We start from the raw sequence: 24,504 nt of genomic DNA, 5'->3' as shown, positions 1-24,504 counted from the left end.
ATAAATTCCCTACTGCTCCTAGACAGGCATGCGTACAGGCCCCACCCTTGTCTGCCATTACACACACAGTACAGGTACCCCTCTGACACACATGGAGGTGAAAGGTTATGGTGGTGGAAAGCTGGCAGAACCTTTTAACCAGGGAAGGCTGGTGCACATTGAATGAGACGGGTAAAGAGCTGCACTTCACTAGAAGCTTCAGTGACATGATCTCAGGTCCCACAAAGTATGGCCAACAAGGACAACAGGTGCTCTCTCAAAGAGGGAGGGGGCACTTTGGGTGTCCCCAGCCCCAAAAGCCATGCGGTAGGGTCTGAAGTCATTTAACTTAGAGGGTCCTTAAGGGGCACACACAAATGTCTTGCTCACTGAGGGGGAATCAAAACCTACAGTGACGTCACAGGAGATGAGCATGGACCAGGGGCGCTTGTTCTCCAGAGCCACGCGGGCGCTCCAGAGCTGGGCAGGGGGCATGGCAGGGGTATTAGTGCCTCATGAGACAACGAAAAGAGGGACGATGGAAGGGGATAGAAGTGGGGCCTTGTCAAGAATTCCTGTCATACAAGGGAAACACGCCCTTATGTAAACAGGAGAGCTGTTACATAACTCAAGGGAAACACGCCCTTATGTAAACAGGAGAGCTGTTACATAACTCAAGGGAAACACGCCCTTATGTAAACAGGAGAGCTGTTACATAACTCAAGGAAAACACGCCCTATAAAGGGAGGAACCGGGAGGTACAAGGCTGTCGGATATTGTGTTTACACCGACGTACCTGCTTCGTGAAGAGCAGTGTTCAGGAGTGGTGCTCCAGTAAGGCAAGAACGGAGGTAGGTCGAGTCGTTACTCCCTGGGCCGTGTCTTGCCCCATCGTCACCTGTGAAGGACCCGGAAGCTCTACCGGTCAACCATTGAGCTTCGCTTTTTGACTCGGCTGAGTCCAAGCGCAGTGGCGCTTTTGCTGGTTGGAGTCGTAACTCCCAGCCCGACCAGAGACACAGGGACTGCCAGCTGTAACGCACACCAGGAGGTGTTTGCCGCGTTACAGACTCGGAAGTCCACAGGATCGATCGAGCGGCTGCTCTCGGTTCAGTCTTCTTGCTTGTGATTGGGGTATCGGTGACGCATCACCAGGAGGTGACTCCGCGTCCCGGTGCAGTCTGAGGAAGAGGTTGAGCGGCTGCTCCCTTCAGGTAGAGACCCCGGCTGGGTGTTTCCCTGACTCCTCGATTCTCCCCAACACTCTTCGTGCCCCTCACAGCCTACCGATTGGCATTGTCGGCCATTTCATTTCTGCCCTCTGTTGGCATACGCCGGGATCGGCGTATATGCAGAGGACGGTTAGGACCATCCGTGCTGTGGGCTGGTAACGTACTTAGCCTGGAGGATTCCAGTGACTATAACTTTTGTTTGTTCTTTGTATTTTATTTGCCTTCATTAAAAGAACTAACCCTTCACAAGTGGTTGCGTCCTCATTGTCGTGTCTGTTAAACGATCCTGAGACGTTCAGGGCGTTACAAAATATCCGACCTTAATAACACTAACTGTCTCCCGGTCGATAACAGACATGGCAACACTTGATGATGTGTTGGCTGCTTTAGCGGCCATGCAAGTTGAAGTGGCTGCCTCTAGGCAAGAAACAGCCGATGTAAAAGCCAGACTGGATGCTATCCAATTGGACCCGCTCACGCCCAGCACCTCCCTCACGAACCAGACCCCTGCGGTAGTAGTGGAAATGTCGGTAGCCATCCCCTTGGCAACACCAGAGAGGTACAGTGGGGATCCTAACACAGTGCAGGTATTCCTCACACAAGTGGCGCTACATTTATCGTGCAAACCAAAGGCGTTCCCCACGAGTCAGGCTCGTGTGGCTTTCCTTATATCCTATTTGGCTGGAAACGCGGCACAATGGGCCGTACCTCTGGTGAGCAGGGACGACCCCCTCTTATGTGATTGGGGTGCTTTTCGCGAGGAATTCCTGAAGGTATTCGACAGAAGGGCTGACTCGTACACGGTGGACCGTGAAATGCTTGAGTTGAGACAGGGATCCAACGACCTGGTGCAGTATCTCAACGCGTTCCGAAGGCTGGTTGCGGAAACCAAGTGGCCTGTTGCTAAACAGACGGCGCTCTTCCATCAAGGGCTGTGCGATGAGCTCAAGGACGCCGTGGCTCATATTGACCCTCAACCCAAGACATGTGAGGGCCTTATCAACCTGGTATTACGGCTGGAACATAGGCTAAGTGAAAGAAAGGGGGATCATGGGAGAAAAGGAAAATCCCTTCCATCCTATGTGACGGTGGGAAGTCCTGAAACTTCCACCGCATCCAAGGGAGAAACCATGGACATCAGCGCAATACGAGCGAGCCTCACAGCCATGGAGAAAGAGTCACGCCATAAACAAGGATTGTGCCTATATTGTGGCAAAAAAGGCCACTACGTACGTGAATGCCCTGCCAAACCGAAGACGTCACGTTATCGGGCCAACCGGTCGGTAACAGCCGTGGTGGACATACCGGCGGAAAACTAGAGGACTCCAAGACCAGAGAAGGGGCATCTCGGAGTCACTCATCCATCCCTTCACTTTCCAACTCGGTCACTAAGGGACAACGACACCTGTTTATCACGGTGCACGTGGGAGTGCATGACCAGTGGATACCCGTTGTGGCCATGGTGGATTCAGGGGCCACTGGCATGTTTATGGACCACAACGAGGCATGCAGGCTAGGGCTAGTGCTTCTTCCCAAAGCAGTACCCGAAGACGTCTATGCGGTAGACGGAAGGCGATTGGTGACGGGGCCCATCGGACAGCACACGGGGGTCCTTCCGATGAGATATGGGAGGAACCATTTGGAACAAATCGATTTTAACATCATCCGAGCGCCCCAATATGGCGTCATATTGGGATTGCCGTGGCTACAGAAACACAACCCCTTTGTGGATTGGCCAACACATCGCATCGAAATGACGTCACCGTATTGCATCCTGCATTGTGGAATAAGAACGGAATCCCTTGACGCAGATGAGAGCGGGAGTCAGACGGTGGCTACAGCGGCAGAAAAAGATGTGGCTCTCCCCCAGGCTTATCACAGTTTTGAGGATGTATTTGATGAGGTGAAGGCGGAAGTGCTACCACCACATAGACAGTTTGACTGCCAGATCGACCTGGTGCCAGGGGCCAGCGTTCCCAGCGGCAGGCTGTATGCCCTGACGGAGCCTGAAAACGTGCATCTCCGGGGGTACCTGGATAAACTCCTCAGGCTAGGATTCATCCGCCCGTCCAAGTCTCCGGCCGCCTCGCCACTCTTCTTCATCCCGAAGGCTAATGGGGAGCTGAGAGCCTGTGTGGACTTTAGGGCATTGAATGCGATAACCATAAAAAATCGGTACCCCTTGCCTCTCATCAGTGTACTTCTGGAACAGGTCAAGAAAGCTCGTATCTACACCAAGTTGGATTTGAAAGGGGCATACCATCTGGTGCGCATGAGGGACGGAGACGAGTGGAAGACCGCCTTTAAGACCAGGTTCGGCCTTTTTGAGTACCTCGTCATGCCGTTCGGTCTGTGCAACGCCCCGGCAGCCTTTCAGTACTTTTTGAATGAGGTATTCAGAGAGGAGTTGGATATCTACGTGGTCGTATATATCGACGACATCCTCATCTATTCGTCCAGTGTGGAGGAGCACGTACACCACGTCAAAGCTGTGCTCCAAAAGCTGAGGGAAAACATGCTGTTTTGTAAACTCAGCAAGTGTGACTTCCACGTCACATCCGTGGAATTCCTCGGAGTGATGCTGAGTCCAGAGGGACAGGAGATGGCAGAACGAAAGATCAAGGCGGTGAAAGAATGGCCGGTGCCCGAAAGCGTGAAGGACGTCCAAAGTTTCATTGGCTTCGCCAACTTTTACAGGCGGTTTATAGATGGATTTTCAGGAGTGGTGGCCCCAATCACACAGATACTGAGGAAGTCCAAGGAGTTTGTCTGGTCCCCTGAAGCGAACAAAGCCTTTGAGGCCCTGAAAAGCGCCTTTGGTAAGGCGCCGGTGTTGGCTCACCCCGATCCGGATCTCCCCTACGTGGTGGAAGCGGACGCGTCGGATGTGGCGCTGGGGGCTATCTTGTCCCAACGCAACCACGACACAGGGGTGCTTCATCCCGTTGCGTACATGTCCCGCAAACTCAACGACGCCGAACGCAACTACCATATTGCGGAGAAGGAGCTTCTCGCAATCAAGGACGCCTTCACCGAATGGAGGCATTGGTTGATGGGGGCAAGACATGTGGTATCGGTGTACACGGACCATCGGAACCTACAGTTCATGACGGCCACTAGACACCTTTCTCCCAGGCAGCTGCGGTGGATGATCTTCTTTGCGGGGTTCAACTTCCGCATCACATATCGGCCGGGGACGGAAAACCGGAAGGCGGACGCCCTGTCCCGTCAATCTGCAGTTAAGGAACCATTGCCTGCAACCGAGCGTTCCATCATTTCCCCGAGGATGGTATTGGGGGTTATCCAACCGTATACTTTCCTGAGGGGAATAAAGAGAGGGATCAGGTCATTCGCATGGCGGAGGTGGCTCCTCAGTCACAGAGAATGGCAGCTGAAGGACGGGATACCCCTGAAGGGCAGGTGCCTATTGATACCCACGCCTAGGCTAAGGAAACAAGCATTCATCTGGTGCCATGACTCTCCATGCGCAGGTCATTTGGGCTTTGAAAAAACGGTGGCTAGCATGGGACGGCATTTCTGGTGGCCAACCATGAGAGTGGATGTCAGGAGGTGGGGACAGGAGTGTCCTACGTGTGCTACCATGAAGGCCGACCATGGCCGAACCCAAGGGCTCTTACATCCACTTCCGACCCCGGATAGACCATGGGATAGCATATCACTGGACTTCGTGGTGGGCCTACCGGTAGACCAGGGGATGACGGCAATACTGGTGGTGGTGGATTACTTGACGAAAATGGGGCACTTCATCCCCTGCAAGAGAGTCCCTACGGCCGGGGAATTGGCGTCACTACTCCTAAAGAATGTGGTACGACTGCATGGATTACCTGGGGTGATCGTGTCGGACCGGGGGTCGCAGTTTACTGCGCAATTCTGGAAGACTTGGTGCACTGCGCTGCATGTTAAGACCGCCCTGTCCACCAGCTACCACCCTCAAACGGACGGCCAAACCGAGCGCCTGAACCAAACGCTCAAACAGTATCTGCGATGTTTTGTGGACCAGGGCAGGGAAGAATGGGTCGACTTGCTATGGGTTGCAGAGATAGCCTATAACAACGCCACTCACAGCTCCACACAGTCATCTCCGTTCTATAGCAACTATGGCCAACATCCCAGGTTCTTGCCATTTCTACATCCGTTCAGAGAGGACAGGATTCCCGCCACAGCGGACAGGGTGGCACACATAAAAGACACGTTGACGCGCTCAAGGGCTGTCCTAATAGAGGCCAAGAGAAGATACAAGGCTGCGGCAGACAGGAAGAGAAGGCCCGGGCCACTGTACCGCACTGGAGACTACGTCTGGATATCCACAAAAAACATGAGGTTTCGAAAGAACAGTGTGTTCCATCCCAAGTACATGGGCCCCTATCGAATTACCAAGTGTATGGGTCCCGTGAACGTGAAGGTGTGCTTGCCCCAGTCATTGCGGATACACCCTGTCTTTCATGTATCATTGCTCAAACCAGCACCCTCCAAGCCGTCTGGGACACCTAGGCCGGTATGCGTGGAGTCGGAGGTGGAGTATGAAGTGTCGGGCATACGGGCGTCCAAATGGCGCAGGGGGAAGCTGTGGTACCTGGTTGCGTGGAAAGGCTATGACCCGGAGGAGCATTCATGGGAACCGGCTGAAGGGGTTCATGCTCCGCGCTTGGTCTCCTTGTTCCATCGGCGTTTTCCTGCCAGCGCTGGACCCGTGGGGAGCCGCTGAGAGGGAGGATGTACTGTCAAGAATTCCTGTCATACAAGGGAAACACGCCCTTATGTAAACAGGAGAGCTGTTACATAACTCAAGGGAAACACGCCCTTATGTAAACAGGAGAGCTGTTACATAACTCAAGGAAAACACGCCCTATAAAGGGAGGAACCGGGAGGTACAAGGCTGTCGGATATTGTGTTTACACCGACGTACCTGCTTCGTGAAGAGCAGTGTTCAGGAGTGGTGCTCCAGTAAGGCAAGAACGGAGGTAGGTCGAGTCGTTACTCCCTGGGCCGTGTCTTGCCCCATCGTCACCTGTGAAGGACCCGGAAGCTCTACCGGTCAACCATTGAGCTTCGCTTTTTGACTCGGCTGAGTCCAAGCGCAGTGGCGCTTTTGCTGGTTGGAGTCGTAACTCCCAGCCCGACCAGAGACACAGGGACTGCCAGCTGTAACGCACACCAGGAGGTGTTTGCCGCGTTACAGACTCGGAAGTCCACAGGATCGATCGAGCGGCTGCTCTCGGTTCAGTCTTCTTGCTTGTGATTGGGGTATCGGTGACGCATCACCAGGAGGTGACTCCGCGTCCCGGTGCAGTCTGAGGAAGAGGTTGAGCGGCTGCTCCCTTCAGGTAGAGACCCCGGCTGGGTGTTTCCCTGACTCCTCGATTCTCCCCAACACTCTTCGTGCCCCTCACAGCCTACCGATTGGCATTGTCGGCCATTTCATTTCTGCACTCTGTTGGCATACGCCGGGATCGGCGTATATGCAGAGGACGGTTAGGACCATCCGTGCTGTGGGCTGGTAACGTACTTAGCCTGGAGGATTCCAGTGACTATAACTTTTGTTTGTTCTTTGTATTTTATTTGCCTTCATTAAAAGAACTAACCCTTCACAAGTGGTTGCGTCCTCATTGTCGTGTCTGTTAAACGATCCTGAGACGTTCAGGGCGTTACAGGCCTGCCACAGGAGGACAAGGGGGAGGACAGGAGAAGTATCAGTGTGCAGGGGGACAGAAGGGCTGGGATAGAGCAGGGCACAGAGAGGAGGGTGATTTAATTCATGAGAGGAAAAGATGCCCAGCCAAATAGGAAAAGAGGAAGGAGGAGGGAGGAATTAGAGAGATGAAGGAGAGACATCTGGAGCACAGGTATTTCGAAGGTTAAAAGCAGTGAAAATCATGCAAGGTAATATCGCCTTGAGGTGAAGGCTTTCAGGCACTGAACTGAAGGTTATCATATAGCGCATAGAGGCCGGTACCATGAGGCACTGAAAGGGACTTGATCTTAGAGAGCACAGAGGTAGTTTTTTAAACATTGCAGTAAACGTGGTCTCATACAGAGTGCCAGACATGGGGTTTTTAGGCAAAGTCATTACTCTGATTCCATATATATGCAGAAATGCTGGGACTTCAGGGCATAACTGAAACTCATGAGGAATACTTGGATTTGGCAGCAGTGTTTGATGAAAAGGAGGCCAATAAATTGCCTCTGCATCGAGATTACGACTGTAAGATAGAGTTGGAACCTGGTGCTTCTTTGCCATGCAGTCGCATCTACGCTCTCTCAGAAAAAGAGAATCAATATCCCAAGGAGTACCTAGATTTGTATCTTGCAAATGGTTTTATTCGTCCTTCTCAGTCACCAGTATCTTCTCCGCTTTTTTTTATTCCCAAGAAGGACGGAAGTCTGAAAACGTGCATTGACTACCGAGCCTTAAATTCTGTAACCAAAAAGAATAGATATCCATTGCCATTAATTTCCGAGTAATTGGACCAGGTTAAGGGATCACGTGTATATTCTAAGCTGGATTTAAGGGGGCTTATCATCTTGTACGAATGGCAGAGGGTGATAAGTGGAAAACTGCCTTTCGGACCAGATTGGGCCTTTTCGATATCAGGTCATGCCCTTTGGATTATGCAATGCTCCTGCTGCCTTTCAGCATTTTGTAAATGATGTTTTGAGGGAGTATTTGGATCGTTTTGCAGTCGTCTACATCGATGACATTCTCATTTTTTCCGCAAACATGACAGAGCATATTCAGCATGTGCGAACCATCTTGAAAACTCTATTGGAACACCAACTTTATGTGAAATTGGAGAAGTGTTTGTTCAATTCTAATCAAGTGGAATTTTTAGGTTTTGTGCTTTCCCCTGATGGAGTATCGATGGAGGAGGCCAAGATTAGGCCAATTAAGGATTGGCCAACTCCACGAAATGTGAAACAAGTGCAGAGTTTCATTGGTTTTGCCAACTTCTAACGACGATTCATTGAAAACTTTTCGGAGAAAGTTTCTCCGCTAACTCGTTTGCTGAAGAAAGGGGCTAAGTTTGATTGGACTGCTGAAACCGAAGAAGCCTTTTGTGGATTAAAGAAAGTCTTTACCTCCGCTCCAGTGCTTATGCATCCTAATCCTGAGGAGCCTTTCTTTGTTGAAGCCGATGCTTCCAATTTGGCGATTGGAGGGATTTTATCTCAGAGGGACAGATCTACTGGTCAGCTTCATCCAGTTGCTTACCGAAAGCTAACTCCCGCTGAGTTGAATTACTCCATTGCCGATAAGGAGTTATTGGCAGTCAAGGATGCTTTTCAGGAGTGGAGGCATTATCTGTTGGGTGCTCGACATGAAGTTACTGTGTTCACTGACCATCGGAATCTCCAGTTTTTTAAATCTGCTCGAACTCTGACTCCCAGACAGTTACGTTGGTCGTTATTTTTTGCAGATTATAATTTAGTGTTAACCTACAAACCCGGTTCCTCTAAGGGAAAGGCTGATGCCTTATCGCATTTGGATACAGGAGAAGATTTTCCGATTTTGGAGAAAGAACTGATAATTCCTAAGACTCTAGAGGATTGTCATTGCATACCTGAACTTCATTGATATTTTGCTGTTGAAAATCCTTTCTACAAGACAAGGCTACATTTTGTCTAGGTGCTTCACCTGTTATCAGTAACAGTCTTGTATTATATTGAGAACTGCTTTGGTCTTGAAATGAAATGAAAGTAGCATTTAAAAAATGGTCTTCTAGAATCTGAAGCTTCTCTCTGTCCCCAGATGATTCACTGTATTTATTAAAATTTCCAGGTCGCAGACACCTGAATAGTAAATTATTCAGTGTGCTTTGTGAATGTCCAAGCTGACGGTCAAATCCTAACAAAAGCAATCCGACAGACGGGATGTGTTGAGAGAGCAGAACTCTAGAGGTTCAGTGTCCCATACTTGTTGCTCGACTCAATCAATCAATCAATCAATCAATCAAGAAAGCTTTATTCGAATGTTTTAGCAAAACAATCATAAAAGCACAATAAAAAGAAAAAAGTTGTTACACTCTTTCATTAAAAACATTTTGTGAGTAAAATAGTATCAAACTTAAGGAGCTTTTGATAAGAACTAATCAAATATTGAACAGTTGTTTCCTATAAAAGAGAGTTTTTTTCAAGAAAATAGTGACACTATAAATTCTGTACTCATTGTCATGTAATTGCAAGGCCAATAGGGCTGGTCGGCATTGACGTAATCCAAACTGTTGAAAAATAGGGTTTAAAAATGTGGTCCGTAATACAGAATAATATTTACAGAAAAGAATAACATGAATCGTGGTCTGTAATGAAATGTTATCACAAGGGCAAGGTGAAAGATTTTGAGACCAATCGTTCATTGTGGGAAATGTAACAAGGCGGTGAAAAGTTCCCAACCTAAAGCGGGTCAGCAAAAACCTTTCATAGGCGCTTTGAACAATAATTAAATAAGGTTGAATATTAAAAGTACTTAAAACCATCTGGTTATGCAAGACTGTTGGTTTCAGAATCTCTGTGGTCATTCTGGCAGACTCTAACAGAAACAACCCCTCTTGTTTTAGTTCTTTCCTTGAAATAGTGCCGAGGGTACTAGGATTAGTAAAAAATTCTGGGTGGCCGAGGTTGTTTAAAAAGTTAAAAATATATTTAAGCCATGGTATCCTCATTGCTCCCTCCAATTTCATAATGTCTGAGAGGAAGTCTCTACTCACTTTGGCCTCTTCTTTAAGCCACAATCTGTGCCACAAGAGCACGGGTTCAATCTTGATTAGGTCAGAAATAAATGACAGGCCTAATTCAGCATGACAAACACTTGTGGCACAGCTATTTGGTACAGATAAAATATACTTTAAAAACGAGTTTTCTACTCTTTGAATTGGTAAAGGGTCAGCAAATCCCCAGACTCCGCTCCCATAAATTACCACTGAGACACATGTAGCCTTGTAGATCTTTAAAAGTTCCACCAGTGGTCTTTTGCCCAGTTTTCTTGAGAAGGCAATTATAGCAGAAGTGGTGCGTACAGTGCCAATTTTTTTGCGGAGACTGCTTGTACCCATGTATCATTAGAAGCAAAAAGAATACCAAGGTACGAAAACTTTGTATTGACCCCGATTTTTTGGCCTCCCATAAACATATCCTTTCGTTTCTTGATGCCTTTACCACAACGCATAATAAAGGTTTTACTTGTGTTCACCCTTAGGCCTAGCTGATTCATAAAATGGGAGAAGATGTTTAAGACTCGCTGAAGGCCAACTTGAGTACGGGACATCAGCACCGCGTCATCTGCATACAAAAGCGCTGGAATTGGACGGCCCGCTACTGTAGGGAAGTCCTGATTGTCGTTCAGGAGCACCTCCCCCAGCCCGTTTATATACAGATTAAAGATGAACAGAGCCAAGACACATCCCTGAATGACTCCGCTCCTGATCGGAAAGGCTTCTGAGCATTCAACCCTTGTGCCATAACGCACAGAGGCCTTAGCGTCACAATAAAAGCGTTTAAGAAAGTAAATAATGTTTAAAACGACTCTCATAACTTCTAAAATTGACCACAATTTAGTTTGGACCACACAGTCAAAAGCGGCTGTGAGATCCACGAATGCTAAAAACAGGTGCCCATTCCTTAACCTGGTATATTGGTTGACTCAAGCGAGTGTCACTAAAGGAAAATCCGGTTGGATTGCTTTTGTTAGGATTTAACTGTCAGCGTGGACATTCACCAAGCACACTGAATAATTTACCATTCCGGTGTCTGTGACCTGGAAATTTTAATAAATACAGAGGATCATCTGGTTCTTGATGCGTGTTTGACCAGCTTCATGGGTCGAATGTAATTCTCCCTTCACCGTCCTGAAGATGGTCTAATGGACTCACATGCCATCAAGACCGAAACTTATTTTCTCCAGTTATTTACTCTGTTAGGAACTGCTTTCTGCTTTTTCAGATTCTTTTTCTGTGTTTATAAGTTTGAAATAGATGCCTACACTAATGATTGGAAGGTTACCATTTCAGTCTATGATTTGTTTTGACTCTGTCATTGTGTTTTTGTTATTACATTGTGTACCCTTTTTGTTTACTCACATTAAATTAGCAAAAGAATTCAGAAATACATACCTGTGTTTGAAAATGTTCATTATATATTAATTGTGATGTAAATAAGTGAATTGATTTTTTTATTTTTCAGAGGTTTGTCACCAATTGGGGCTTAACCATAGAGTAATTTGCTGAAATAGTATTACTGAGTACTCTAAATGAAATCCCTTGTAGGCACAGTTACTCATTACTACTTACAATTCCCAAGCCTCCTAGCGCAGATTGGGTTTCCCACTGTTTTTCTTATTGCCTATGGATAAGAGCATCATGAGGCTGGACAGAAGCCAGGAAGAGGTGGAACAACAGGATATCTTGTAGTATAAATATACTATGGCAAACTTTCCATTCACAGCAAATATCCATTGGTTTCTCCTCACATGGGAGTGTTAAGTTCAGCAAGGGTCTATGGTGGTAATTCAGATAAGAAACCCCAAGGGATCTGTTCTCTTCTTCTTATATTGATCTGCTGGTCATTCTATGACAGTAAGAGGAGCGCAAACTGTGGACTGCATGTATCATGATGCAAAGTAGCAAACATTTCTGGGATATGATGTAGTGTCTGGCCATACCCTTTTCCCTGCCCAAACTGATTTTAATGACCTCCTCAACCATTTATCACACGTTCCTAATGTTCCTTTTGTAAAAATTGCATTCCGGCCCATTGATTACACTTCATCTGGCCAGAGAGTATGGCCAGAGCCAGAGAGTACGGGTGTGGAGAGAATGTCCGAAGCCAGAGATTCCGGCCTGACTGTGGATGTAAAAATACGACTCGTAAATGATCTCTGTGAATACCAAAAGTTGTACAGTTAGATTTTGTCTCAAATTGCCTTCATGAATCAGGCCCATACTTTTATTTAATTGACCTAAGTGAGAGTTACTTTTGGATCCCCCACATGTCTGTGGGGATCAGTGTGTGCCCATTCTGCCCCATTATATGTCCTTTGAATTTCTTTTTCAGTACTCTGGGACTGAGTCCACCAGTCCTGTAATGGCACTCACAACATTTTCTTGAGTGTTGCGACCAGACAACTAGGTCATTCAAAACAGTAGTACCAATATTGCAATACTGAAATGACCAATGGGAGAAAAAACTCACTGGACCAATGAGAATAGCCTATTTAAAAAGAAAATTGGGGACTCCTGCAGGACTATGTGTCCAGTGTACCTAACTTTTTCTGAGCATTAACCCTCTACATGCCCAATCTAAGCCCCTCTTTAAATGCTAATTTCTTTAAAACACCTGAATGGGTTTACACAAAGTCACAAAAAGCATGCTATTTAAGTACAGTTCTAACTTCTTATCAAATTTGATGTAATTGTTCAACTGTTTTTTCTGTGTCAGAAAACAAATTTTTTAATTGGATTAACACACTGACTCACACTTGGCCTTTACTTGACAGATCGGTGCAAAACTTTCCAGGAAGGAGCCAAGGTGTGTGAACTTTTTTGGGAAAGTTTTGTGCAGATTCGTCATACAACAACAAAATAAGAACGATGCAAAAATACTCTTCTTATGAAAGTTGACCTAACTATAACTACACAGTTGCAATCTCCACTGTATAGTATGTGCTGTGGCAGTGTAAAAAATAAGGCCCAATAACATATGCTATTTAGAGCAACAGTACTAATGAGCAGACATTCAGGTATTTATTGCAAAGGTCAAGTTCAAATGTTTTACCACAGTACAGTAAATTTGGCAGGAGAAAAGCACTTTATGACATGTAGATTGTCGGTAACAATTACTTTACACAGAGAAACAACTCTTTTATTAGTTGAAAGGGCTTTTCAATGTTGTGTTGTGTTCTGTTATGTTATGCCATGTTATGTGATGTGACGTTATGTGATGTGATATTATGGTATGTTATGCTATTCTATGCAATGTTATGTTATGGTATGTTATGTTATGTTAAGCAGAACTGCTAAGGAGTATGTTCGCCAATGGTTTTGTAGTGCTGGAAGGCTAAGGGATCGAGAAGCCAGAAGGAAATCTACAAATCTAACTAATAAGAATAGTCCAGTCCGAAATGGCAGGTTTAAAAAAAAATCCTACAAAAATGTAACCATTCTTTTTAATCTCAAAGGATCGTAACATACGCAAAGGCCTATATTTTATGATTTTCTTTGCTAAAAAACTTGATCCAATCCCTAAATAGAGTTCAAAGTCATAAAGCCGTTTTTGAACTGCATCCTTTGCCTAACAGGCAACCAGTGTATCTGTGTTAGAATAGGGATTCCATGAGAGTGGCTAGGTAATCTGAAGATAAGGCGGGCTGCTTCATTTTGAACCACCTAGAACCCAAGGACAACATTTTTTGGGAGGGCTGTATATACAGAATTGGCATAGTCCAGCTGTAACACAACTGTGGTAATGATTACCATTTTCAAAGCTGCTATGGGGAAGTTTATGGATATGTTTTCCTTATGGTTTTCAAAGAATGTATACATTTGGAGACTTCTCCAGCCTGAGGTGTGGTGTGGTTTTTTCTTACTGCACAAATTTAGCACATTGCAACCTGGCTTTGTTTAAATAACTTTTGTTAAAAAATATTTTCATGACATAAAGCATATAAACAGGAGTGCTAGTTAAATCTAGCTCGGCTCAAGGCTTCACCTTTTGTGAGTCATGGTCCCTTCCAACACTCAACTGTTGCAAAAAAATGCCATACAACACTCTGCACATATATATTCAAAGCACTTAGGGCCATATGTAGGAAGCCAAATACCGGTCGGTAACGGCCGAAATTCGGCAAATATCCCGTTACCGACCGGTATTGAGGCACTTGAGATGTAGGTGGCTGATTTCTGGATTCGGTATTTACCGAATCGGAATTTTAAGAAATCGGTAAAATACCGATTCGGTAAATACCGAATCCAGAAATGCTATGTAGGGGGCACTCAAGTGAGTGCATAATTGGTGTCTGGATTCGTTATTTACCACCAACTACAAGTTGATGGTAAATGACGAATACCTTTAAAAAAGTATTTTTGTGCAATTTGTGAAGTGCCATGTGGCAGACATACATGCCCTTAGGGCATGTATGTGCGCCACATGTGCACACATGCACGAATCAGGGGTGCAACAGGGTGTCAATGTGACACCCTGCCACCCATGATAATGCCTCCCCTATTACCGATTCGGTATTTACCGAATCGGTAATAGTAACTGGCTTCCCATTCATTCCTATGGGCCTCCAGGCCCATAGGAATCAATGGGAAGGGATGCATTATTACCGATTCGGTAAATACCGATTCATAAATGTTATGTTATGTTATGTTATTTTTATTTGTACCGCACACAGCTGCCCCAGCAAAGGGGCGTCCTGGCGCTTTGAGAAGGTGAACACAACACAGCACTAAAAGCGGACAAAAGGAGACGGGACACAACAGATAAGCTAAACAAATAAAAAGGTCTTGATAGCCCATCTAAACTGAAGGAGCTCATCGATGGCCCGGATTTGTGGAGGAAGAGAATTCCACCAACTCGCTGCCAGGACTCGAAAGGAGCGGCCACCAATTCTGCTCAACTTAAAACGCGGGACCACTGCTAAGTTCTGGCCTAGCGATCTAAGAGTGCGAGAGGGGACATAGGGGATCAGCAATTTCTCCAAAATTTGTGGGGGAGTACCCTTTAGGATTTTAAATGCAAAGCAGAGAACCTTAAATCGAATCCTCTGCTGCACAGGGAGCCAGTGGAGAGAGCGCAGAGTATTGGACACCGAGCATCGCCTAGGCAGACCTGTCACCAGTCGGGCCGCAGCGTTTTGAACCCGCTGGAGCCGCAGAAATTCTGACTGGTTTATCCCCGCCAGTAGGGAGCTGGCATAGTCCAGCCTGGACAGCACTGATGCTTGGACCACCAGCTGTCTTGTGGGTGCATCAAAGAATTTGAGGATGGGTCGAAGTCCTCTGATGATGCCATAGCAAGAAGCCGCCACCTTCTTGGTATAACAGATGAAACTCAGAGAAGGATCAAGCCACACCCCCAAGTTTTTTATCTCTGCCGCTGGGAGGGGAGTCACACCCAACTCCGAAGGCCACCATTTGTCATCCCACAAAGCCACCTGTTTACCAACCACCATGATCTCCGTCTTCTTGGTGTTTAACTGGAGACAGTTGGAATTCATCCAGTTAGCCACTTCCCGCAGACCATCACAGAACCTGGGAGCCTCCAGGTCTGAGTCCCCACTCAGTGTGACCGCCAGCTGCGTGTCATCTGCGTAAGAGACCATGGTCAGGCCCCACCGCTTGACGACCGCAGCCAGCGGTCTCACATACAGATTGAAAAGGGTGGGACTCAGTGAAGACCCCTGTGGGACTCCCTGGTCTAGCGGGTAGGATGACGACTTACCGGGCGGGATCGCCACCTGGAATGACCTATCCGTAAGGAAGGAACGAAACCAGTGCAAGGCGGAGCCAGAAATGCCCACCTCCTCAAGACGCCGAATCAGAATCCCGTGCGAGACCGTGTCGAAGGCGGCACTAAGATCTAATAACAGTAGTGCCGCCGTCCGACCGGAATCCAGCACGGAACGCAGATGCTCGACCATCGAGAGAAGGGCCGTCTCCGTGCTATGACCCGCACGGAACCCGTTCTGGGTAGGGTCGAGAATGTTAAGCCTACCAAGATGGTCTGTAAGAGTGGCATTCACATGGGCCTCCGCTATTTTTGTGGCCCAAGGGAGAAGGGAGATAGGGCGGTAGCTTTCAGGTTTAAGGGGGTTAAGGGTCAGCTTCTTCAGAATTGGCGTGACTACTGCCTGCTTCCATCTAACGGGAACCACTCCAGAAGAGAGAGACAGGTTGATCAAGGACAGCACCGGGGTACGGCAAACCAGTGCCAGGGTCTTGAGTTGGGCCGGTTTCAGCGGGTCTGCCGGAGATCCAGACTTGATTTTGGCGCTGGGAAAGTCAAACACCTCCAGAGATAAGGGGGGTAAGATGGAAAGGCATTCCCCCTCACCTAAGGTGCGACCAACCTGCTCTAGCATCAGGGAACCCGTTGGGAAAGTGCGATAGATGGCTTGCACTTTTTCATGGAAGAAAGAGGCCAAACCCTCACAATGTGAGTCCGAGCATATTTCCACTGCAGTTGCTCTCTTCGCCATCAAGTCCTTTAATACTTTAAAAATAAGTTTCGATGGATTGGCAGAGTTCTGAAACTGTTGAGCATAAAAGGAAGCGCGAGTTTGACACACTGCCCTGTGATAAATCTTGACCTTGGCCAGATAACATATTTTCAGATCTGGGTCATATGACTTCCTCCATAATCTTTTGGCCTGTCTACAGGCCCTCTTAAGAGATGCCAAGGAAGTGTCATACCAAGGGCTCGGCTCCCTCCGGTGACACTTGGACCAACACATAGGAATCAGAGAATCGAGGGCACCAGATATCTACTCACAGAAGGAGTCGTATCCACAATCGACCTCGGTGAGCGGACCTAAAGGAACCTTCTCGAGCTGATGGTAAAAATCCTCCAATCTTAATTTGTTCCAGTGTCGTTTAAGAACAAGTCTATCCTGAGATAGAAAAGGAGAGTCAGACAAAGAGCATGCAGTTTTCACCAGCATGTTGCCTGTCCAGACCAACTGGGAGGAACCAACAACTCTGAGTCCTTCTAGATTTGTGAAGAACGGGTCAAGAATATGCCCACCTTTATGTGTGGGGAAAGTAATCATCTGCGAGAGCTGAAAGGCCTCAAGATCCGCCAGAAAGCTCCTAATAGAGGGTAAAGAAGGGCAGTCCAAATGGAGATTAAGATCTCCCACAACATTAAAATTTGCGCATCCTAGTGCCTCTATGCTAATATACTCAGGAAGAGCAGCCCTAAAAACAGAGTCACAGCCCGGAGGCCGGTAAATTAATAACCCAGAGAAGGTAAACTGGTGACTAAACGCTATTTTAAATAGGGCACCCTCACACCCCAAAAGTTCAGCGGCTTTCCACTCGCAGGGATAACACCGTTTGGTGGCCATCGCAATACCTCCACCTCTAGTCGTCCGATTTAAAGTAAAAATAGCATACTCTGGGGGAAAGGCAAGGTTAATTATCGAGGAGTCAGAGTCCTGGAGCCACGTTTCCGTCAGAAAAAGCACATCCGGCGAACCATCAATAAGAAGGTCGTAAACCTCCTGATGGTGCTTTACCACAGATCTGATGTTTAAGCTCCAGATACTCAGGTCCCGTTGTCCTATCCTCTTTATAACAGGCCCCAAGGAGCGTATAAGAGAGGGGGGTTCCAATGACCAAGCACCACACCTACAATGATATGGGCCACACAGCGGGACTACAGGCGAAAACTCGCAGCGTGTACATCGGTCCCGAAGGGCCAGTAGATCGGCCCTACTATAAGTTCTCAAAGGTGTAGTCATGATGGCCAGGTCCAGAGTTCTGCCGCGAGCCGCTCCTCCTTAGCGCAGACGGGCAGGACTCTGGCACGACTCAGGCACAGCGAAGGCACGCCCACTGCGCGTAACCACTGCGCGTTGGAGGGAGCTTTAAATAGGCGTCCCTCCACTCAGCCGGAGCGCTAGACCGCTCGTCAGCAACACCCACCCAGAGTGACCACCACTCCAAGATGGCGCCCAAAGTGACCACCACTCCAAGATGGCGCCCAAAGTGGCCACCACTCCAAGATGGCGCCCAAAGCCAATCCCACCCCAGAGACCGGACCCGCCAAAACAGCGGTGAAGGAACCGATTAGAGTGCAGGTGAGGGGGTTACAATAAATCCTATTAAAATCAGGGCAAAATACAACTAAGAAAAACACAAATAGTTATAAGGGTAGCTTTAAAAATGATAGCGCGGTATTGAGGCGCAAAGTGCGATGCAAAGCGCGAGTACCTTCTCAGGGCAGTCCACAGGGCAGGTCGCCTTAAATAGGCGTCCCTCCACTCAGCCGGAGCGCTAGACCGCTCGTCAGCAACACCCACCCAGAGTGACCACCACTCCAAGATGGCGCCCAAAGTGACCACCACTCCAAGATGGCGCCCAAAGTGACCACCACTCCAAGATGGCGCCTAAAGCCAATCCCACCCCAGAGACCGGACCCGCCAAAACAGCGGTGAAGGAACCGATTAGAGTGCAGGTGAGGGGGTTACAATAAATCCTATTAAAATCAGGGCAAAATACAACTAAGAAAAACACAAATAGTTATAAGGGTAGCTTTAAAAATGATAGCGCGGTATTGAGGCGCATAGCGCGATGCAAAGTGCGAGTACCTTCTCACGGCAGTCCACAGGGCAGGTCGCCTTAAATAGGTGTCCCTCCACTCAGCCGGAGCGCTAGACCGCTCGTCAGCAACACCCACCCAGAGTGACCACCACTCCAAGATGGCGCCCAAAGTGACCACCACTCCAAGATGGCACCCAAAGTGGCCACCACTCCAAGATGGCGCCCAAAGCCAATCCCACCCCAGAGACCGGACCCGCCAAAACAGCGGTGAAGGAACCGATTAGAGTGCAGGTGAGGGGGTTACAATAAATCCTATTAAAATCAGGGCAAAATACAACTAAGAAAAACACAAATAGTTATAAGGGTAGCTTTAAAAATGATAGCGCGGTATTGAGGCGCATAGCGCGATGCAAAGCGCGAGTACCTTCTCACCGATATTTACCGAATCGGTAATGATTACCGATTGATTACCTACATACTATTTACCGATTCATAAATACCAAATCGGTAAAATTCGGTATTTATGAATCGGTAAATGTTAAGCTACCTACATATGGCCCTAAATCTCATGCACAGACCAAGATGATAGAAGGTTAGAACTCTAAGACACTTCCTGTGACATGCCAGCCAGACAGTTTGTTGTTTCAAGAATCATCATGCCGATTTCTTACCTTTGCATGAAAATGACATAACAATTATGCAAATTGAATGATTGGAATGAAAACAAACGTTAGTTGCAACATGCAGCAAAAGGGTTAATATAGCAATCAGAAAAAGTAACAGATATCAATTAGATGACAGTTGTTCATGACGTATCATTGTGGACCTGACTACAAAATCACAATAGGACTCAAAGATTTTCCAAGAAGCAGCTATGTGTATGGTGGGAAAAATAAATAAGCGTAGCCAAAGCAAATCTGCCTTGTCTTTTAAAAGCAATGCAAGCCTGTTGTCTTTGCTAATGCTGTTCTGCGCCCCCAAAAAAGAAAATAATGCTTGTTTGCTGAAGCTGAACAGCATCACCAACAAGCATTTGCAATGCAATCGGTCTTGCTTTTAGGGCCTTACAAGTATTTAGCCATGCAATATGGCGACTGCCCGTCTTTCTTTTCTATTTATATAATTTAGTAGCATTTGCCGCATGCCAAGCTTTAACTTGACACAGCCTTGCCATAGTACCTATTCAGTAATCTCCAGACCAGAGAGGAAACAGGTGCACATCTGAGGGTTTTGGGGGGGGCATTTAGGAGCACACTGGCACAATGAGTGACAAAGGGGTTCAACCCAAAACTCTGCATCTGTTGACGCATGAGTAGAACCAGTTCTTCTCCTTGCACTGCATCAAACGGTCCCATGCTTTGGAGCAGCGCTGACCTCATGTGCTCCTACAAGGCCTTGCAAGAACTGGGCTGTTACTCTCCTCTTCTAGGCAGGCTCTGCGCCACAGGCTCACTTTGCATCCCTATCCACAGCAGGAAGGGCTCACATTCCCTCACAACAGGACAGAAGCACTTCTAGAGGGATCTTGATCCAGACTTAGTCTGGTAGGGTACCAGCAATCCACAGATCCTAACCCTGGAATGCAGCAGTCTTCACAACGACACCGCCGTGGAGCTCCTCTCTGGTCAGTGAGAATATTTGGAGCACTGCACTGGGCATGGAGCCGACCAATCAGCTGTGACTCATAAGGTCAACAACAGAGGTGCAACTAGAGCCAGATTTTGGGGAGGGGGATAATTCTACCAGCAATAGTCAGAGTGGAGATGCAGGGGCTCTAAGAAGGGGTGAAAAAACAACAAAGCCTCGTTAACAAGTAAATGGTCTTCTAAAGACCTGTGAAGTACTCAGGTGCAGCTGTGTGTGTGCCCAGGAAGCTGTCTCAGCCCGGGTTGCCACCCACGGAAGGGGAGGGGGCGGGGGGGCTGACGCCTTATGAGCCCAATGGGCATTGAGCACCTGGTCAACAATGAAGGGGATTGTTCCAATCAAAACATTCCTCCCCGTGTGACCAGGGCAGCCATGCTGGGGGCTTGCTAGAGCTCTCTTTGAGATGGTTTCAGCTGGGTCAGGTGTGTATGTGAAGTAGACTAGGGTGGAGAGGCCAAATCCTCTGTGACAAAGAGGAGTGAGTTAAAATGGTGGAGCCAGGAGCACTTGCAGCAGAGGGGACAGTAGGTAGTCACAAAAGGAGAAATGTGACACCCCCACCCTCAAGACATTGTGACCCTCTACAGTAGGAACCGAAGACAAGGAAGAAATATTCGAGTGCAGGTGCCCAAGTTAACAAAGGACCTGAGCACAACAAAAAGACCCAAGTCCTTCTAGTGTCTCCTGCTGCCCTTCAAAAGCAGGGAAGCCAAAATAAATTCCCTACTGCTCCTAGACAGGCATGCGTACAGGCCCCACCCTTGTCTGCCATTACACACACAGTACAGGTACGCCTCTGACACACATGGAGGTGAAAGGTTATGGTGGTGGAAAGCTGGCAGAACCTTTTAACCAGGGAAGGCTGGTGCACATTGAATGAGACGGGTAAAGAGCTGCACTTCACTAGAAGCTTCAGTGACATGATCTCAGGTCCCACAAAGTATGGCCAACAAGGACAACAGGTGCTCTCTCAAAGAGGGAGGGGGCACTTTGGGTGTCCCCAGCCCCAAAAGCCATGCGGTAGGGTCTGAAGTCATTTAACGTAGAGGGTCCTTAAGGGGCACACACAAATGTCTTGCTCACTGAGGGGGAATCAAAACCTACAGTGACGTCACAGGAGATGAGCATGGACCAGGGGCGCTTGTTCTCCAGAGCCACACGGGCACTCCAGAGCTGGGCAGGGGGCATGGCAGGGGTATTAGTGCCTCATGAGACAACTAAAAGAGGGACGATGGAAGGGGATAGAAGTGGGGCCTGCCACAGGAGGACAAGGGGGAGGACAGGGGAAGTATCGGTGTGCAGGGGGACAGAAGGGCTGGGATAGAGAAGGGCACAGAGAGGAGGGTGATTTAATTCATGAGAGGAAAAGAGGCCCAGCCAAATAGGAAAAGAGGAAGGAGGAGGGAGGAATTAGAGAGACGAAGGAGAGACATCTGGAGCACAGGTATTTCGAAGGTTAAAAGCAGTGAAAATCATGCAAGGTAATATCGCCTTGAGGTGAAGGCTTTCAGGCACTGAACTGAAGGTTATCATATAGCGCATAGAGGCCGGTACCATGAGGCACTGAAAGGGACTTGATCTTAGAGAGCACAGAGGTAGTTTTTTAAACATTGCAGTAAACGTGGTCTCATACAGAGTGCCAGACATGGGGTTTTTAGGCAAAGTCATTACTCTGATTCCATATATATGCAGAAATGCTGGGACTTCAGGGCATAACTGAAACTCATGAGGAATACTTGGATTTGGCAGCAGTGTTTGATGAAAAGGAGGCCAATAAATTGCCTCCGCATCGAGATTACGACTGTAAGATAGAGTTGGAACCTGGTGCTTCTTTGCCATGCAGTCGCATCTACGCTCTCTCAGAAAAAGAGAATCAAAATCAATATCCCAAGGAGTACCTAGATTTGTATCTTGCAAATGGTTTTATTCGTCCTTCTCAGTCACCAGTATCTTCTCCGCTTTTTTTTATTCCCAAGAAGGACGGAAGTGTGAAAACGTGCATTGACTACCGAGCCTTAAATTCTGTAACCAAAAAGAATAGATATCCATTGCCATTAATTTCCGAGTAATTGGACCAGGTTAAGGGATCACGTGTATATTCTAAGCTGGATTTAAGGGGGATTATCATCTTGTACGAATGGCAGAGGGTGATGAGTGGAAAACTGCCTTTCGGACCAGATTGGGCCTTTTCGATATCAGGTCATGCCCTTTGGATTATGCAATGCTCCTGCTGCCTTTCAGCATTTTGTAAATGATGTTTTGAGGGAGTATTTGGATCGTTTTGCAGTCGTCTACATCGATGACATTCTCATTTTTTCCGCAAACATGACAGAGCATATTCAGCATGTGCGAACCATCTTGAAAACTCTATTGGAACACCAACTTTATGTGAAATTGGAGAAGTGTGTGTTCAATTCTAATCAAGTGGAATTTTTAGGTTTTGTGCTTTCCCCTGATGGAGCATCGATGGAGGAGGCCAAGATTAGGCCAATTAAGGATTGGCCAACTCCACGAAATGTGAAACAAGTGCAGAGTTTCATTGGTTTTGCCAACTTCTAACGACGATTCATTGAAAATCGGAGAAAGTTTCTCCGCTAACTCGTTTGCTGAAGAAAGGGGCTAAGTTTGATTGGACTGCTGAAACCGAAGAAGCCTTTTGTGGATTAAAGAAAGTCTTTACCTCCGCTCCAGTGCTTATGCATCCCAATCCTGAGGAGCCTTTCTTTGTGGAAGCCGATGCTTCCAATTTGGCGATTGGAGGGATTTTATCTCAGAGGGACAGATCTACTGGTCAGCTTCATCCAGTTGCTTACCGAAAGCTAACTCCCGCTGAGTTGAATTACTCCATTGCCGATAAGGAGTTATTGGCAGTCAAGGATGCTTTTCAGGAGTGGAGGCATTATCTGTTGGGTGCTCGACATGAAGTTACTGTGTTCACTGACCATCGGAATGTCCAGTTTTTTAAATCTGCTCGAACTCTGACTCCCAGACAGTTACGTTGGTCGTTATTTTTTGCAGATTATAATTTAGTGTTAACCTACAAACCCGGTTCCTCTAAGGGAAAGGCTGATGCCTTATCGCATTTGGATACAGGAGAAGATTTTCCGATTTTGGAGAAAGAACTGATAATTCCTAAGGAAAAAATAATTGGAGTTATCATGTTTCCAGAGTTTGAAGGACAGTGAACCAGGTTCTGGCCTCCTTTAATCTTGCAGATTGGGTCAAACAAGATGAAGATAGAGAACTAAAAGATGGCCGACCATATTTTAAAGGAAAACTTTTTATCCCCGATGTTGATCTACAAAACTTGGTAAATCAACATTTTCATGATGATTTGCTGGCTGGACACAAGGGAGTAAAGAAGACGCTGGAGTTGGTTCAACGTGAATTTTGGTGGCCGTCCATGGAAGCTCAGGTGGGGCAATATGTAGCCACTTGTGAACAGTGTTTAAAGGGAAAAGCTGTTAGAATGGCTCCACAAGGTTTACTCCTATCTGTTCCCACAGCTCCTTATCCTTGGCACACAGTCTCCATGGACTTCATTGTAGAATTACCTTCTAGTCTGGGCTATTCAGTCATTTGGGTGGTGGTAGTGGACCATTTCACTAAAATGAGTCATTTCGTCCCTTTAAAGACAATTCCAAATGCAACGCATTTAGCATCCCTGTTCACACAACATGTAGTCAAGGCACATGGAATCCCCAGGATGGTAATTTCTGATCAGGGCCCTCAATTTATCTCTAATTTCTGGAGATCATTCTTAAAAAAGATTGGACATTGACTCTCGTTTGTCTTCCAGTTTCCATCCCGAGACTGATGGTCAAACGGAAAGAGTTAATCAGGAACTGGAGCAGTACTTGCAATTGTTCCTTATGGATCATGAAGGGGAGTGGCCAGATATAATTTGGGCAGTAGAGTTTGCTTATAATAATGCTGAGCATTCTTCAACAGGTTACACTCCTTTCTATTTAAACTCTGGCAGACATCCCAACACATTCGTAGGAAGACAAGAGAGTGATGTTCCAGCTGTAGAAGAAGTAGTTCAGAATCTACAAAGGGCTTATCAACAAGCTACAGATAATTTAATTAGGGCCAAGGCTTCTTATAAGAAACAAGCCGACAAGAAGAGGCATTCTAGTCCTATTTATGAACCTGGGGAGGAGGTTTGGGTTTCTACACGAAATCTGCGCTTAAAGGGAAATAGGAAGTTTCAGCCTAGATACATTGGTCCATTCCAAGTAGAGAGGATGATAAATCCAGTTAGCGTTAAGATTCGACTTTCTCGTAAGGTTAGGTTACACTCAGTTTTTCACGTCTCCTTAATAAGGAAGAGCCCATCTAACTTGAGGAGGAAGAGTTCCCCTATATCG

The sequence above is a fragment of the Triturus cristatus genome, chromosome 3_1 (assembly GCF_964204655.1).
Source record: "Triturus cristatus chromosome 3_1, aTriCri1.1, whole genome shotgun sequence".
Taxonomy (NCBI): Eukaryota; Metazoa; Chordata; class Amphibia; order Caudata; family Salamandridae; genus Triturus; species Triturus cristatus.
Note: the sequence above shows the minus strand (reverse complement) of the source record.